Source organism: Pholcus phalangioides, unplaced genomic scaffold (genome assembly GCF_987345545.1).
Source record: "Pholcus phalangioides strain wild (caught in Gottingen) unplaced genomic scaffold, Ppha-v1.0 ptg000009l_1, whole genome shotgun sequence".
In the NCBI taxonomy this organism is placed as follows: domain Eukaryota; kingdom Metazoa; phylum Arthropoda; class Arachnida; order Araneae; family Pholcidae; genus Pholcus; species Pholcus phalangioides.
This window is the reverse complement of record NW_028301602.1, coordinates 15,712,202-15,729,034: the sequence shown is the minus strand read 5'-3', so window position 1 is coordinate 15,729,034 and position 16,833 is coordinate 15,712,202.

Here is a 16,833-nt window from a genome sequence, read left to right as displayed (position 1 = left end):
ATCTTAATTTACTGAACGAACTTCAAAACACAACCTGCCATTCCCTCGAACATATTCTAACACTCTTGCTCACTTTTCTTGCTAAAGTTTCTCAGTCTAATCTTCTTTTATCACAAAGCATAAATAATGTGATATCGGGAAAAGGGGCAATAGACCACAGACAGTAATATGTCCATCAGAGGAGACACAAAAATAAATTATTTATTACACTATAAATTTTTTTTGTGTCATAATACCAGAAAACAGTCTTTCTTCTAGATCAGCGGTTCTCAACTGAGGCTCCGTGTGCACCTCCCAGGGGCTCCGTTGCGACTCGCGTAAAATAAAATGAATCAGTAAATTTGATAGATAAGTAAATAAGAGAGGCCTACAAGGTTCTGCCATAAAAATTATGTACAAAAAAGGGCTTCTCGAGTCAAAAGGCTCTGCCATAGAAATTATATACTGAAAAGGGCTCTCTGCGAGTCAAAAAAGGTTGAGAACCGCTGTTCTAGATTATTCCTCCTTGGTTTAAAATTTAAAATTCAAATAGGCACTTTTTTCTGCAAGTATAACAGGCATCATCAGTAGAAAATACAAAAACCAATCGCAAATCAAGTGAGGATTGTTGATCAATGTTAGAATTATTCAGTTGTTTCTCTGTTTTATCATATGCAGTGCTCACTTTCTTAACTAAATCTAAGTCAGAGAATGATTCCCAACTTTTTTTGCATATGCAGCATCCCTGATTATGGTTTTAGATGCCTTCACATAGGTGACATCCTAAAGGTGCTGTGAATGTGGCACACTGGTTGAGAATCACAACCTTATGACTACATTGTATGCTGTATCAGACACACATTTTTTATTGCAATTATTTATGGGTTGTCAGCATTTAAAACATGTATTTATTTATTGTTTCATGTGCTTGTTTGATCTTTCGTAATGTGTATTCTTTTGTATTGTGTGTTGCATACATGTATTTAATCGCTTGGAGTATTTCGTGTGCCATTTTTCGTGATATACATGTTGTTATTCTTGTGTTAATTTATTTAATGTTTGTGAATGAGTCCCTTTTAATCTGAATGCTTTCCGAGAAAAGAAATACTAGCATGTACACTCTTGATTTACAAAGTTTTTTTGCATGCATTCAAATTGTTACATTTGTGCGCAGCAGTTATATAAATACCATAACCTTTATGTACTTGCATTTAATAATAACCTTGCAGTATATACAATACACTGTTATTGGTAGTTCCTTCGTGTTCATAATTTGTTGATTTGAAATTAGTTTATCTATTTAATATCAATCAATATTGATCTCGCCGTTTTTTTGGAGAGATTTCTGAGTAAAATCTTTTTGTTGGAAAATTTATTTAATAAATTGTTTTTTTGTTATTTTGGGTCTCATCTCTGTCGTTTTTTTTTGTTGTTTCCTTCTTCCTTTCTTTACCTGTATTGCCTAAACTCACTTTGGACAACCGAAACGTGTGAACGAGAAAAATTTGCGTTTCTTTTCTATGATCAACAAAACACTAGTAGGCTAATCCATTAATTTTTGGCATTGTTACATAATGTAGTTATGTAGTAGCGGGTATCAAAAGGTTCACAGAGATAAACTGAAAACAGAGGCCAAATTGAACAAACAAGGACGCCGGAACAGGGGGCAATTACTCTATGTGCTTTTTTTTTGTAAAATGGTACACTTGTTCTTGTAATTTCGATCATATATCACCTATCCAATAAATCCGTATTGTCCGGAGATGTATATCGTCATATTTTGTCTCACCGTATTTCCTCGAGAAAAATATGGGAATTCGTCGATTGTCACCAAAAATGGTTCCAATGGTAAGCAAACTGTCAACTATGGCTAAATAATTTGAAAAATTGCTAAATCACGGGAAATGAAGTGCTACTGCAAATCACGGTGTTTCAAAATGTAATTCATGAGAAAAATATTAAAACATGAATTAAAAAGTGAATTGAAGCGAGATGAATATTTATACCTCTCACCCATAATTATCATAATGAACTTCTGGAAATAATTTTAATTACTAATTTCAATAAAAAATTCTGTTGAGATCGTGGGAATGACGGTAAAACAATGGAATGGTCAAAAATACTAGAATAATTCGGGAAATAGGGGTCATACGGTCACCCTAGTCGTGTCTCGGTTTTGAGGATTTGATCAAGCAAAAATGTGACAATATGTTGATATGATTCCAATGGATGCTCTTTCTCTTGAGTTCTTGCCCTCTTGTCCTTTTTCAGCCTAAGAGCGAAAGAGAACAGGTAGGGATGAGGGTGAACATTGACTGTAAAATAAAATACTCTCGTATCTATTATACTTTACCTTATACTTATACTTAAAGATCAGACCTTTAGATATAATAATATAAAAGTATAATTGATACCTTATTATCTATTATACTTTTCCCATTTTTTCTTTACTCCCTTTCTTCGCTATTCCAACGTGCGGTTAGGATACTAGATTTTTCGCCGATCCGTCAAATAGAGGTAATCCAAATTTCCTGCCAAAAGCTAGTGAAAAAAGTGATAAATTTAATTTTCTCCTGTAGCCCACCTTAGAATATATGCACCCGTCTTGATCGAGTTAAGGGGCTTAAAAAAAAGACAATAAGTAAGATAATGATAATAATACACTACTACTAAACCAGACATGCACCTTGTCCATATTCCTCTGCGGAACTTCTAACGAATTGGTACATGTTGGAATGTGTATGCATGTGTAGCAAACCTGAGACTTGAAGTTTGTTTCTGTGTAATGCTTGTTTTGTATTACGTGCAAAATAATAATATGCAGGGTGTTGCCTTGAAGTGGGGGGGGGGGGAACTCAGAGGGGATAATAGGCATCAAGATTAACAAAAATTGCCATAGAGCTTCTTATCGCAAACCCCGTTTAGCCGGTGAAAATCTCAAAAATACTTATGAAGTGTGTGATATCGAGTGGGACAGGGAGGCAGTAATAAGTAGATAGAACCGCTCACAACCCCGGACTGATGCAAAGCACCTTACTTCCGTTAGTAATAAGTAGAAAAAACATTTCATTGACAGCATGATTACAACACTGGCTTTGGTGTACAATAATAAGTACAAAATTTCCTGTAAATCATTTCTCTTCATCTACTTTCTGACATCGAACTGCGATGCACAGCTGTATGGCTGTATTATAATCATGCTGTCAAGTAAATAGATTTGCACTCATTCATTTTACTTTTTTGTACTTATTATTGTACTTTATTTTGTACACCACAGGCTGTGTCGTAATCATGCTACCAAATAAATGTTTTTTTCTACTTATTATTTGCCTTTCTGTCCCACTCGATGTCACACCCTTCAAAAGTATTTTTGCGATTTCCACCTAAACGTGGTTTGCGATATCATGGTCTATGGCAATTTTTGTTCCTCTTGGTGCCTGATATCACGCCTCTAAAAGTTTTTCGCCCTTCAAAGCAACACCCTGCATATATGGTGCTATAACTCCTCGAATTGCAAATTACTGGCGAACCGTTGATCCTTGAGGCATATTTCCAATGAGAAAAAGTATACAAATGTCGTGTGGACTTCAGATACTTCATTCATATTGTAAGGTGTTGTATAGGTATTTGAATAAAAAAATTAATTTTTATATACGAACACCCCGGGTGCTCAAAAACCCGAGAAATGAAAACTAGAAAATGAGAAAGTCTTTGCCCCCGTCTTTCCTGAGCATGCGAAAGAAGTTCCACGTTTCCAAGTGCAATATTCACTGAAAAATTTGAATTTAAAAAAGGGGGAGAAAAGTTTGGAAAAAACACAGCATAAGTAAGGGAGAAAAGGGCATTTTATGTTCCCCCCATTTTGAATTCAAATATCACAGCGAATATTGCACTTAGAAACTTACCTCAGGAGAGACAGGGCAATAATTTTCCCATAAGCTTTTTTGAGCACAGATTGTTCGTATAATTTTTTTATTTTATTTTAATTTTATAGTTACTATAGGGCCCCTTGCAATATGAATCTGTGGAATATGAATCTTGCAATATGGATCTTTTTCTTATTGGAAGTACGCCTCTAGGCTCAACGTTCACCAGTAATTTGCAATCCGAGGAATTAGCTATGCAACCTGTTGATTTAAACTGAATTGCAAAGGGCCGCGATTGTTTTCTCGCACCGGGCCATGTGCTTGACACTGTCCCAGGCCCCTGTCCATTAACACAGAGAGCAGTTCCGTCTTAACAGCCCCATGGAGAGCACCCGGGCAATTGATGTTCTGGGACCCCTAATTAGCTGAATGTACCTGATAGAAATTTCCAAACTTTACTCTAGAAGAATCGTAGCACAAATTCTCATCGTCACGAGGCTCCTCAAGCACTTGAGCCCCTCCCCTCTCCGACCGTGTAGCCGGGTGGGCCCAATACCTTCTAAAGCAGAGAAATGCCTTCTTGCTCTAGAGGGTGTTGGTGGGCCTCGGTAACAGTAATCGAACAGCACAGTGTAATCAGGTAAGTCTCTAAATTTGATAATGCGCACAATCAACGCTTCATGCATATTATATCATTTACTTCACTATTCAAATAACGTTGAGCTTTTTATGTATAAAAGTTGCAGGTCAAGTGGGCAAGAAAAAAAGCCTGCATTTACCGCACCTGTGCACCATATATAAATACTATTTCTTTTCCATCTACTTACTCCTGCGCATTTCTTATCGGATTCGTTGCAAGCTCGTGTTACAGTGTTATCCGTAATTAAAAGAAACAAGAGAAAGAAAGGGAGAGAGAGAGAAAAAGTCATTTTTCAAAATCGTCCAAGTTCAAGATCACACGTGAAGATGGTCAAAAGGAGTGGCCATTTTCACGGAGTTACGTACATGTCCTTGGATACGTCCATCGAAGGCCACTGGCAATATAAATAGGAGAAAAAATAAATAAAGCCGTGTGTGTATATATATATACATTAGTTGCACTTTCTCTCTATAATTTAGTGTTTGGAAAAGGAGGTGGGTGAGAGAATGAGAAACGGACCAAAGTGAAAGTAAATGAGGGAAACGACGATGATGATGATAATGTTGTTGCTTGTTGGCAGGGAATCGTTATTACTATTATCATTATACAACTCTGACAGTGCTGCTGGTAGCGACTAGTATCTTCGATTTGCACGTGCGCTGATGCAGGTGTGAATCCGATGGAAACAAATTCCTTTCTCACAGAAATCGTATTCGAGCTCGTTCTTACGTTAGTAGTTAGTACAAAATGATATGTCTCTGTGCAATGAATCATTTTCTTGCAAAATGATGTGTCTATGTGATATCGCGTCCACGACTTTACGGAGTTGCTCACACTGATCCATGCGCGGATCTAGGTGGGGGGGAGGGCTGATCGCCCCCTTTAAGAGCCAAGAAATGAGTGGGTAAAATTTCTGCCCGGAAAAGTACGGGACGATTTAACGATCCTGATGGTGTGTTCTTCCGCTACATTCGTTGCTAATCGACTTTATTCGCAGCTCAAGATGTCCGCTTTGACTTCATTCACAGCTGATGATGTCAGCCTATATTCAATTCGAAGCATGTTTGAGCATGTTTCTTCAGCTCCGGTCGGAGCTGAAGATATCTACCTTGGCTTTATTCTTTATTCATCTTTAGCTTAGAATGGAGCTGAAACTGCTCCATTCTAAGCTAAAGATGTCTGCCTTCACTTCTTTCGCAGCGGATATTGTCTACTCGATTTCATTCGCAGCTGAAACACGTCGCCCTAATTCCGCGCCTGCACTAATCCAAGTGTTCTATTCTGGAGTACAAAAATTCATTAGACACGTACTCAAGAGAGAATAATCTCTTTTATTTTAGTTTCTCTGTCTGGAAGAATAGAAAAGAAGTCGTAACATACAGTATATTATACTGCGAGGGATGAAAAATACATTCTTTTGGGTGGTTCGGGGTACTTTTACAATAGGGTCAGCAATAAAATTAGGTCTGCTGCATATTTTTACTATTCGTGATGACCATATTGACCCATGGCCGTCTCAATCAATGAGCTCATTCGAATTTTGCCTAGAGACTTCATAATTAATAAGGGAACTTATCCCTTTAAATCTTACATGCTCAACCCACATCCCGCTAGCCAAATGTAGCCTTCGGAGTCATCTGATGTGGCCCACGACTCCAAACAAGATTTTGTAAAAATCGACTAAGTGGCTCATTTCCAGATCATTTACGTATCACGCGTGACATTTTCAGATCATCAAAGAAACCCGAAGCCCAGTTCATGCTCAAAGTGTCCTGCAGCATATTCCCAGCTCATCTAAGTTACCCATGACATATTTACAGATCACCACGTGACAGTTCCAGACCCGTAGCACATTCACAAATGACTTGAGTGACCAACGGAACAAATATAGATTACCCAAGTGGACCGCGGCACAGTTCCAGGTCACTTATTTAAGTGTCCCGCCACGCGTTTTCAAATCAATGAAGTCTCCTGTACTCTCCTAAAGATTGAACAAACGCCCTAAATAGACATTACCACTTACAGGGCCGGTCCTGGAAATTCTGCTGCTTGAGGCGAATAATATTTTGCCGTCCTTAAGATACTACTTTCTTTACCTCTATTACTTTGCTACAGTGGCTCCCAAAGTGTTGATCACGACCACCTTGGATGGGGGGGGGGGGTGTAGGAATTGATGATGGTTTTAGATGTAGCGAGAGAATTTCCTAAATAAAAACGTCCTGATGAGAGTAAATATATCAAATCAGTTTAATAACTATTCTTTGAAGGGAGAGGGTGGTCCCATATAGTGGGTCGCACCCGTTTAAATTTTTTCCTAAGGGTTTTGGAAAAAATTCTGCCCTTCGAAGAAATAATTAAGCTATTTAGCACACATATATATCATGTAGCACATTAAAATTCTACGTAAAATTTACTAAAAGTTATTTGAAGAACAATCTTATTCAATCAAATCAAGTGTCACAAATGTACTTTTGCTGACTTTATGAAAAAAACATGAAAATTAATTAATTAATACATTTATTCTGAATCCATAGTCAAAATTTACTTATTGAAAATAAAAGAATCGCTTTCCTCATTTCCCTTGTTTTTAAAATCGTGATTCCCCGCGTTGTATTACCTGTACACGCGTAGCATATATATAAAGATAAGTTTTTCCTGCCTTTTTATTTATACGTTGCAGCGAAATATTTTAGCGAAGCGACATCCCCGAGGTCATGCGTGTGTGACCAGAGGCGTGCGCAAGAACATGGGGGAGTTCCCCCCAAGACGAACAAAAATTAGAAATATTTTAGGGAAAAAGTGAAAATATCCGAAGTAAATATCTTTACATCGTCTCTGTTACCTTTATTAATTTCTGTCAATTAAAAATGCTTTTTGAATGTTAGTAACTCAAAATTCCTCTGGGAGATATTCCTTGTGCTTCCACAAAACCTAATGTGTCCCCCTACAGGCCGATCTTGTGTACGCCAATGCTCGTTACCAGGGTGCAAGGTAATATAATGTGGTAGGCTTCCTAATGATGCAACCCGGTAACGCAAATTCCGCCACAAGTCATTATACCGCTTGATCATTGTTTGACGCCGCATAACCTTGATCGTCCTCGCACCAATAAAAAACAAACTCCAATCCAATCCCAAGGTTCATATGCACCCTCGAATGAATGATAGCACATGTCGTAGCAAATCCGTCTGAAAGATGTTTTTAATGAAGTGCTGTTGTGCACTATTCAAAAGCACCCTCTACCGTCTTTGCTATTGCGATTCGACCACACATTCTATGACCCCCAAAAGTGCTTTTTTAGGTGTTTTATATCACTTCTTGAAGCTTGTCCCATGAATCTAGAATCACCCTGTATTACACGTGATAATCCCTAATAAGTAGAACCCCTTCCGCCACCTATTAAATAAAACTGTTACAATTATTGGATCAAAATCAGCAATTGAATTTTGGTTAATGTACCGCATGAAAAAGTTAATATGATATAATATTAGTTAGTATTTTATAAACAATAATATTTTCGTTAAATTGTTGTGTTTATCTCGAAATTTTAACAGTTGATATTTGTGTGTGGTAAGAAAACATCAGTAACGCTCGTAAAGTGTAGGCAGCTCGTGTTGGGCAGCGATAAAAAAAATTAAATTCTGCCTGTAGTTTCAATTAATCAGTTATCCTTGATCTTCCGTGAATACTATTATAACAGTACGAAAATTGAGGACGTTTACGCATGTCATATTGTTTGTTCAGTTGCTAATTTCAATGGAAAAATTGTAACAGTTTTATTCGATAGGTGGCGGAAGGAGTTCTACTTTATTGATGTCTATCTCACATGTAATATAGTTGTACTGTATATAGTTTTCAATATTTTCTAGAAGGCATATTTTTGCTCATGAAATTTTATTTTTACCCTTTTTTTGGTTATGGACAAAAGTATGGAAAAGGTAGAAAAGGCAGCTTTTTTTCATGGTGAATAAGTTTACAAACTATAGCCGTTTAGAGTCTGAGAATGCTTCCATGTACACAGAGTTTTTTTTGCTGCGCAAAAAGAAACTCCCTATAATATATAAGGTAGCATGCTATTTTATCATTCCGTAAAAATATCGAAGGTCTATGAGTAAAGAAACAGGGCTGTGCAGATGAAATAAAAGGCAATGTGTCGCCATCTGGAAAAAAAAGCTAAAGTGCACATTTTTTTCACGGTGGAATAAAATTTTCCCTTTCCCCCCGAGTAACTCGTTGCTAATCATCACCCCCATCCTGGAGCTCCCCCCCCCCCTTACTGAGATCTTTAGTGGGGCCTCTTCTATTGCGAATTTTTAGTGTAAAAAACAATAAGGTTTGTCCCGGTCCCCGTGCTAGAGCCCTGCCAGCCCTACCCTTGTAGAGGTTATAGTACTCGCTTAAAGCATTGAGGATAGATGCTTGACTTCATGCTCAGGAGATATTCACAGACAACTCAAATGAACACCCTATGATTCAATGATTATCATTATGATTATTTCAGTTGAAGCCATGTGTTACAGTTCTTGTACGAGAGTTCTTTTCTGGTGATGGTTATAATCACAGCTCTGGATTTGTGAATATGCCTTCCAGTTGGCTGACAGGGCTCCAACCTCGTGAGTTCTATAGCACAAGTACAAACTGCCCCACCTCGCCGCTCACAAAGAAAAAAGAAACTGATCAACTACAAAGAAGACTGACTGATAGAGCACAAGACCAGTATAATGTCATGGAAATCGGCCGATTTAAATTGAGGATGAAATCGATTATGAATTTTATCTGATTTTTATTATTGATTTCAATATGTGATTTAGGACTTTATATTCGAATTAAGATTTAATATGGAATATATAGGATTATATGCTTGATTTCCGATTGTATACGTAGATTTGTGATCTCGCAATTGATTTTACACTTAGATTATGATTTTATAGTTGTTATGATTGTAATGTATATTTTGTAATGTATGCTTTTTATGAATAAATTGCCAGAGGTATCCAGTCCGTGTGGACAATGAGCCGATATTGCCATATGGCGATGTGGCCTGGGTATCTTTCGGTTTGACGGTGATAAAGAGTGAAATATCACTCTTTCTTAACAAAAAAGAGAAAGAACCTAATTTTTTTTCAGAAACCTGAAGAAGCGGATTCTTATTGAGAATCAGAAGGTGGTACATCTCCAGCTTCTCTAGAGGTAGGTGACACTTTTTGGAAGATGAAGAAACAAGCGCCTACCCAGGATCTGAACTAGAGGGCAACTCTCACCGATACTAAATTGATACGTCAGTGCTGTGTACAATTGCTACACTTTAATTTCTCTTCTGGGGGGAGGGCAGCTGCCCCCCTTCTGCCCCTCACTGGGTACGCCCATGGCAAGAAAGGTGTGTTAGATGAATTAAGCATTGAATAGCAGCATTTTTCAACACCAAAAAGTGTTTCATTTACCTGCGCTTAGTTATCCACTAGCACTTTCCCTTCAAAATTATTTCTATGTGTAAAAATTTCCGTGAGTGAAAGCACCGTCATTCATAGTAAATCCCCCCCCCCCGTAACCATGCCGCCTCATTCCCGGCTCTGACCACCGACATCACATAATCAGCCGCTGTGCGGTCGTGTGGGTATCGATATATATCGTCATACATATCGTCATGGACTTGTACAGCAAGGATCCAAGTTCAAACCTTACAGACGGCACAGTGGAAGTCGGCTAAGTTGGTTTTCTGAATTTCCCAACTTCGAGGAACGAATGCGAGCCGATCTCCCCCTTCGAAAAAGTCTCGCCACAGAGAGCTGCAGACCTACAACGTTAAAAATATTCAACCATCAAACTTAACACACGATTCGAAATAAAGATGGCAGCACTAAAAATTCACGCAGGGTACTAGATATCTATTTCCAGATTGGAAGATAACACTTGCTTCACACATTTCTTCACTTTTCGAACCGAATACTTCCTCGCCAGGCTCGATCGCCGATGCGATCGAAGATGCGGCTGTTAAAGGTTTGACCAGACCATGTCGAACTTGGTTTATGGGGGAAAAATCACATAAACAAAATCCAGGGAGCGCCGTTTTCGAATTTCCGATAGGCATACTATAAATTAACTGAAAAAAATCTAAAATGCAGAGAAAATATGGGGGGGGGGGGGTTCAATTCAATACGCCTGAAAAGTATAAACTTGCAAGAAGATGCACTTAAAATGCCAAAATATGCATCGAAATACAAAATATATATTCTAAAAATCCTGGAAAATTAAAAACAATTCCAAAAATATGTACCAAAAGGACAAAATATGCGCTAAAAAATCACTATGCGAAAAAATAAATAAACTTTTGTTTTTGAAATGCATATTTTCTAATTTTTAGTGCGCATACTTACAAAAAAATATCCTACATATATATATACAGAATCTGCATATGCAAATAGCTTCAACATACTGCATTTTTATTCAGGCATTCTTTAATTTCTAGTTAGTCGTGGCTGCTCATTGACGAAACACCAATAACAAAAGAATTTCTACGCTATTTCTCTAGAAAAAGTCCTAGGTATTTCTAAAAGAGTTAAACATTTTTGACGCTGTTCTAAAAATAACGTTACAATAAACAGTTGTCATGTGTATTATGAAAATATCTTACAAAAAACATGTCTCTATTAATTCACTAAATCGCAACTGCGGAGAAAAAAAACCGATGTTATGAAAATATTATGAGCAATATTCATTTGAAAATTATGTAAAAAAAAGTGATTGAGCTTAAATTAGGCTAACCTTCAAAAATATATGCACGTATTCTAAAAATTCTTTGATTTTACGCATTTAATAAGCATTAATGCTAAAAAAAATGGTCAAAATACGCAGGTGCATGTGCACACATGCATTTTCTTATAATCCGAGCTCTAGTTATGACACGATTACAATTTTTTTCTAGATTAAAATAGTTTTTTTCATGAATGCTTGATGATTTTTTATGTAAATACCAGAGACTATAGACCTACATAACGCTAACCTGAAATACTCGTACAGAGTATTACTTTATGAGAGCTGATTACAAACCTAGACATGTGTCGGCAAACGTTATCTCTAAATTAAATGGGCATCATCATCATCAGTATCGCATAACCAAAGTTCTGTTGTAGAATTCTTAGAGGTCTTAGAGGCATGGAGGAGGGCGCTTACTTATCAGGATAATAGTGAAGATCGACGTCCGGAGGAATGTGGTAACGAGGGGAAATACACAATTTTCGGAGGGGTTGTAGTTTCTGCAAAAGTGCTCGTATATCTCCTCTATGTGCCTACTGATAGCCCCAATAGGCACAATAATTTACTTCTGTAGTATCAAACGCGGTAAAGCTATTACCCGAGATATCATCCCACCTATACAGTATACACACACGGCCTGTTGAATCACCATGATTTGAATACCTAAAGCATAGAAAAATGTTTTCTAAAAGATAGAGAAGTCGATGCAGCCTAGTATTCCCTTAAAGTACTCATATAGGAAGAAGTTCACGAGTTGCGATAACAGCAAGTGCCATTTATATATGAGTTGACTGTACAAGGCGTCCCAGCAGGGCCGTGTTAAGATCATCATTCCCTTCCCTGGCAAAGTGATTTTTCTGAGCCCCTACCCTCTCTTTGGCTAGAAATGCTTGTCCACCAATTTGCATGCTTACACGCAAAAATTTTAACCAGAACTCATTTTTAGGAGCCCCGCCCCCCGGGCAGTGCCCGATCGGGGCCCATGCGTTAAGGCGGCATTGTCACAGAACTTTGACGCCACAATAAGAAGAGTAATAGTTTACGACAACAACTGCGCCCAAGTGCCGTGGTGATAAGATGCTCGTCTACCGTCGTGAAGGTTGTCGTCATGGTCCCAGGTTCAAACCTGAGGGAGGACATCGATAAGATGTTTTCACCTAACGAGCTTGAGGCTACCACCGATAGACTGTGCCTTCACATTTCCAATCCATCTCATTAATGACAGTAAATTGCAATATAGCGATATGGCGCGCAAGAGTTGGTGTTTGGTGAAGTAGTAGTTCACGTCAACACAGACAGTTTTTGCAACAGAATAAAGGGTCTTAACCCACCAATTCCAAAGATTCGTGCATTACCTCAATGCAAAAGTCTCCAAAATTATTTGGGAACCACTGTCATAGATGGTGACAGAGGGTTGGAATTCTTACTTTCTGTCATAGGCAATCACGGAGGGGGGGAAATGTATCCATTTTACTCTCTTGTGATATGAAAAAAGTAACAGGAAAATATTATTTCCCCACCTTTTTCACTCTTTGGCATTATTTTGTGGCGTCTGTGGCTTAAACTGCAAATTAAATTTCGATTTTAAAAAAATCGTAAGTGACCCTAGCTTAAATCTGAACAATTTTTTGTCTTGACGAGTACCATCATCTTCTCCCATTTCAACGTCAGCCTCGGTTGTAACGACACCTCGGTTATAACGACAATATTTCGTGGAATTTTCGAATCTTTCTTCGTAATAACCAAGTTTGGCAATATGTAAACTAGTAGGTTTGTTCTTTGAGCAAGGTAGGAGACCGACAGAACATCAACGTCACTTCTCCGTGGGACGGGGACAGGCACGATGATATTATGACAGCCCTGGTGAGATGAATATTTATACTTATAGTAAGGGCCATCTTAAGAGCATCATGGGCCTCTGGGCCAAGTGATTTTTCTGAGGCCCCTCTTCTCTTGAGGTTCCCGGGCCGCGCCCAGATGGGCCCACGTGTTAAGACCGGTTTCTATGTTTCATTGGCATTTTTCATAAGTCGATCCATGAATTTTTAAAGTTAGACTTATTATGGAAATTTTAAAAAATATTCCATTTTGCGGCCCGCAAAACTAAACATTTTTCAAGGCCCTTCAATGCTTTCTTCATGTTGGCATCTTTGTTTGCATCCAAACCATGTGTGGCCATTAAAAATGCGAAAGATCCCAAACTATGGCTTCCTTGAGCAGTTATAATCAAAATAATACGTGGTTAATGTATTAAGATTCATTTTTAAGGATACCCAACAATTTTTAGCGGCCGCTGCAACCAGCCCAAGTCCGGCCCTGACGAGTTTAAGACGGCACTGCTTATAGTCATAATTACTTCGGTGTAATTTCTAGGAACGAGAAAGTTATCTTCTAATCGAAGATTTCAGTTGATATTCAAAAGAAATTGAAAACACAAGAGAAAACGGGACTTTTTTGTGAAGCCAAATTACGAGAAAATACGGGTCATATGGTCATTTTATTCACGCATGTTTAAAAGCTTGATGAGCTAATCTCTTAAGCTAAACAAAGCGATATTATCTCGAAAGAAATAGAAAGAGCCTCTCTCTCTCTCAGCCGAGGATGATGCCATCTTTTTTTTTTTTGATTTGATTCATTCCTCGCTGGTCTCTCTTCCAGAAGGGTAAACAAACCGTGAATTGTATTTGGGCATGTATTTAAGGTCTCGTTCAACTCAGGAAAAATTATTACATCATCATCATCAGCGAAGCCCTTTTTTCTCTCTCTCTCTCTCTCTCATTCTGTTGTCAGAGAGAAAGAGAGAGAGCCTTCAGTCACGTTTTTGTTGTTGTTTTGTGTGTTTGTTGAATTGTGTGTGTTGCAAGAGAGCATATAGCCTATGCTCAGCTTGATGATAATAGTGAAGCGAGCGGCCTTGGAAGAATTTTCTATTGTTTATTGCAAAACACACACAACACAGTAGCGAAATTAGGAAGGGTTAGTACAGGGAGAGAGAGAGAGAGAGAAAAATACATTTCAAATGCTCTTTTTCCTAACTCGACGTTGTCGTGATTGCTAATTCGAGTCTCTTGACCCTTATTCTATTGTGCAGTATGATGAGCCTGACTATGCAAATATATGTCCATAGAAAAAGGCTCATCGAAGACATTTTTGAGGAGTTGAATCGTTTTGTTTTTCTTGTTTTTCACGGTTCATTTCCAAATTTTTATTTTTTCCTGTGTGTGTCCGCTTATTTACACTAATGTATGCTTCCCCAAGGTCGTGAATAGCAAATGAATGAGCCTACCCTTGAGATTGTTTCCTGGTTTAGTCTGCGTCTGTGCAACTAATTAGTGGACATGTATCTTAATCGAACACTAAGTGGTTAGTGTTTGAAATTTGATGAGAGGTGATTTCAATGTGAATTAGCGAAATATCAGATTGGGAGGGGCCCCTATAATTTGAAGGGCCGTGAATTTAGATCGCATGTATATATTTATGAGCTTAAGCCAGCAGTTCGCAAACTTTCTGACTTGCGGAATCCTTTCTATTAGAATCAATTTCTATGTCTGAGCCTCTCTCCTTAGGCGTCTTTTTATGCATATATAAATTCATTTTATTTTCTTGCAGTGGCCTGGGAGCCCCTGAAAAGTTCATTCGGAGCAAGGGTCGGAATCGGGGAGCACATGTTGGAAACCATTGGAAAATGCAAACTACTGCATTTTTTACATTTGTCCTTTAGAGCAGTGATTCTCAAATCTTTGTCACCGGCGGCTCCCTTGCCCAATTCATGGTTCATCTGCGGCTCCCTTGCCCAATTCATGGTTCGTCTGCGACTCATCAGAATAGTTAATAGTAGATATTCTCACTTATAAAAGGACCACTTCAAAGTATAAATGAGCACACAATACCTCCAGTTCGCCGCGATACCGCTGACAAAGGTTGGCGACGTCTCTAAGAGACGCGACTCACACTTTGAGAAACACTATAATAGAGGGAGCCTTTAGGTTTCGATTTGCCCAGAGGCCCCTTAAGTCAAATTCGGGCTCTGACTGAAAGCTTACGTGCTCTGTGCTGCCACACCGTTTGCCGCACAAAGGCACGGGTCGCTCAGAGCACGACACCAGTTGACAGCGTTTAAATGAGAAAATTCTCCAGAGACTACAGGTGCAAAGTTACTGGAAATATCGGGAAATCTCAGAGTTATGGGGGGAAGGGGACCCTATAAACCTAATTGTTCAAACCTAATAGTGGCAAATGTTGAGAGGGGAGGAACCCTCAGGCCCATGTGCGGGATACAAGTTTACATCTATGCCAGACAGAAATTTTCTAGTGGAATGGGGGGGGGGGCGGAGAGAAATACACGATTACAGTACATCTCTTGAGCCTACAAGTTTTCCTAGCTTTCATCAGATTTTCCAGTGTGATTGGTGTTTCAATTAGGCATATAATACTATAATACAAGTTTTAAAATATATTGCCATATCCTTCCGACACCTTCGTTAATATTCCCATTTACGAGTGTCTATGTCAGCTTACATTCAGCTGATTAGGGATTTGGTGGCACCATAGAATATTTGTATGCAGGTTGCCTCAGCATCAGGTTTACAAACTTCTGGGAGGGGTAGGGTAATGCGCGGATGACTCGGAATCACATAGCATTGCTGTGTGACGTCCGGGTGTTTGGTGCATTTTTCGGCCCGCTCGATCACTGAATCTATCATGCCTGAATTACTTCTCTCGGATAACCCGACTGGAAACATATCAAAACATCCCCCTATTGCCAGCACTGAGGAACTTGTTGCCTGCATTGCAGAGAATTCCTTGACATGCCCTTATAATCTTTCAGACTATTCGAAATTCAATGCGCCTGATATGTGAGACCTGCATTACAGTTCGTGGATGACACTTAGAACACCTTTGACCTCTGTTACTTTTTTCGATGCACATTTATTATTAAAACACGTGTTCACTTACGTGGCGTTTTTTCACTTGTGGTGTTTTCCATGTGCCCTACCGCATAATGGAAGCATTTCCAACCACGCATTGCTATGTGATTCCGAGTCGTCTAGAGCAGTGTTTCTCAACCGCCGGGCAATGACACCAGTCAAACCGAACCATGAATAGCTCACCGATTTATTTTTACCCATTTACACCCCCAATTAGGCGTACGTATGACCGGGCCTTCCACTCACATAAAAGAAATCAACCGGGGCGCGGGCTTCTAAAGGTTGAAAACCACTGGTCAAGAAGCATACTCTACCCAGGCCCGTCATTTGGGAAGGGTCGTGGTGGGGCCGTTGCCACCCGGCTTTTGAAAATACACTAAAAATGGTATATATATATATATATATATACACATATATCAAATATATAGAAAAATGTCAAAATGAACATTATGAAAATTTAAAATTTGTCGAAATATATATATACATACATTGAGTACATGTTTTTTGCTCCCTCCCCCCCACCGGAAAAAGTAGAAATGACGTCCCTGACTCTACTCCCTCCTAGAAGTTTGCATACCTGATGTGAGACACTCTGTATTTTCTTAATAAGATATAAGAGACAGGTTTCATTGGCATTTTGCATGAGTCGATCCATGAATTTTTGAAG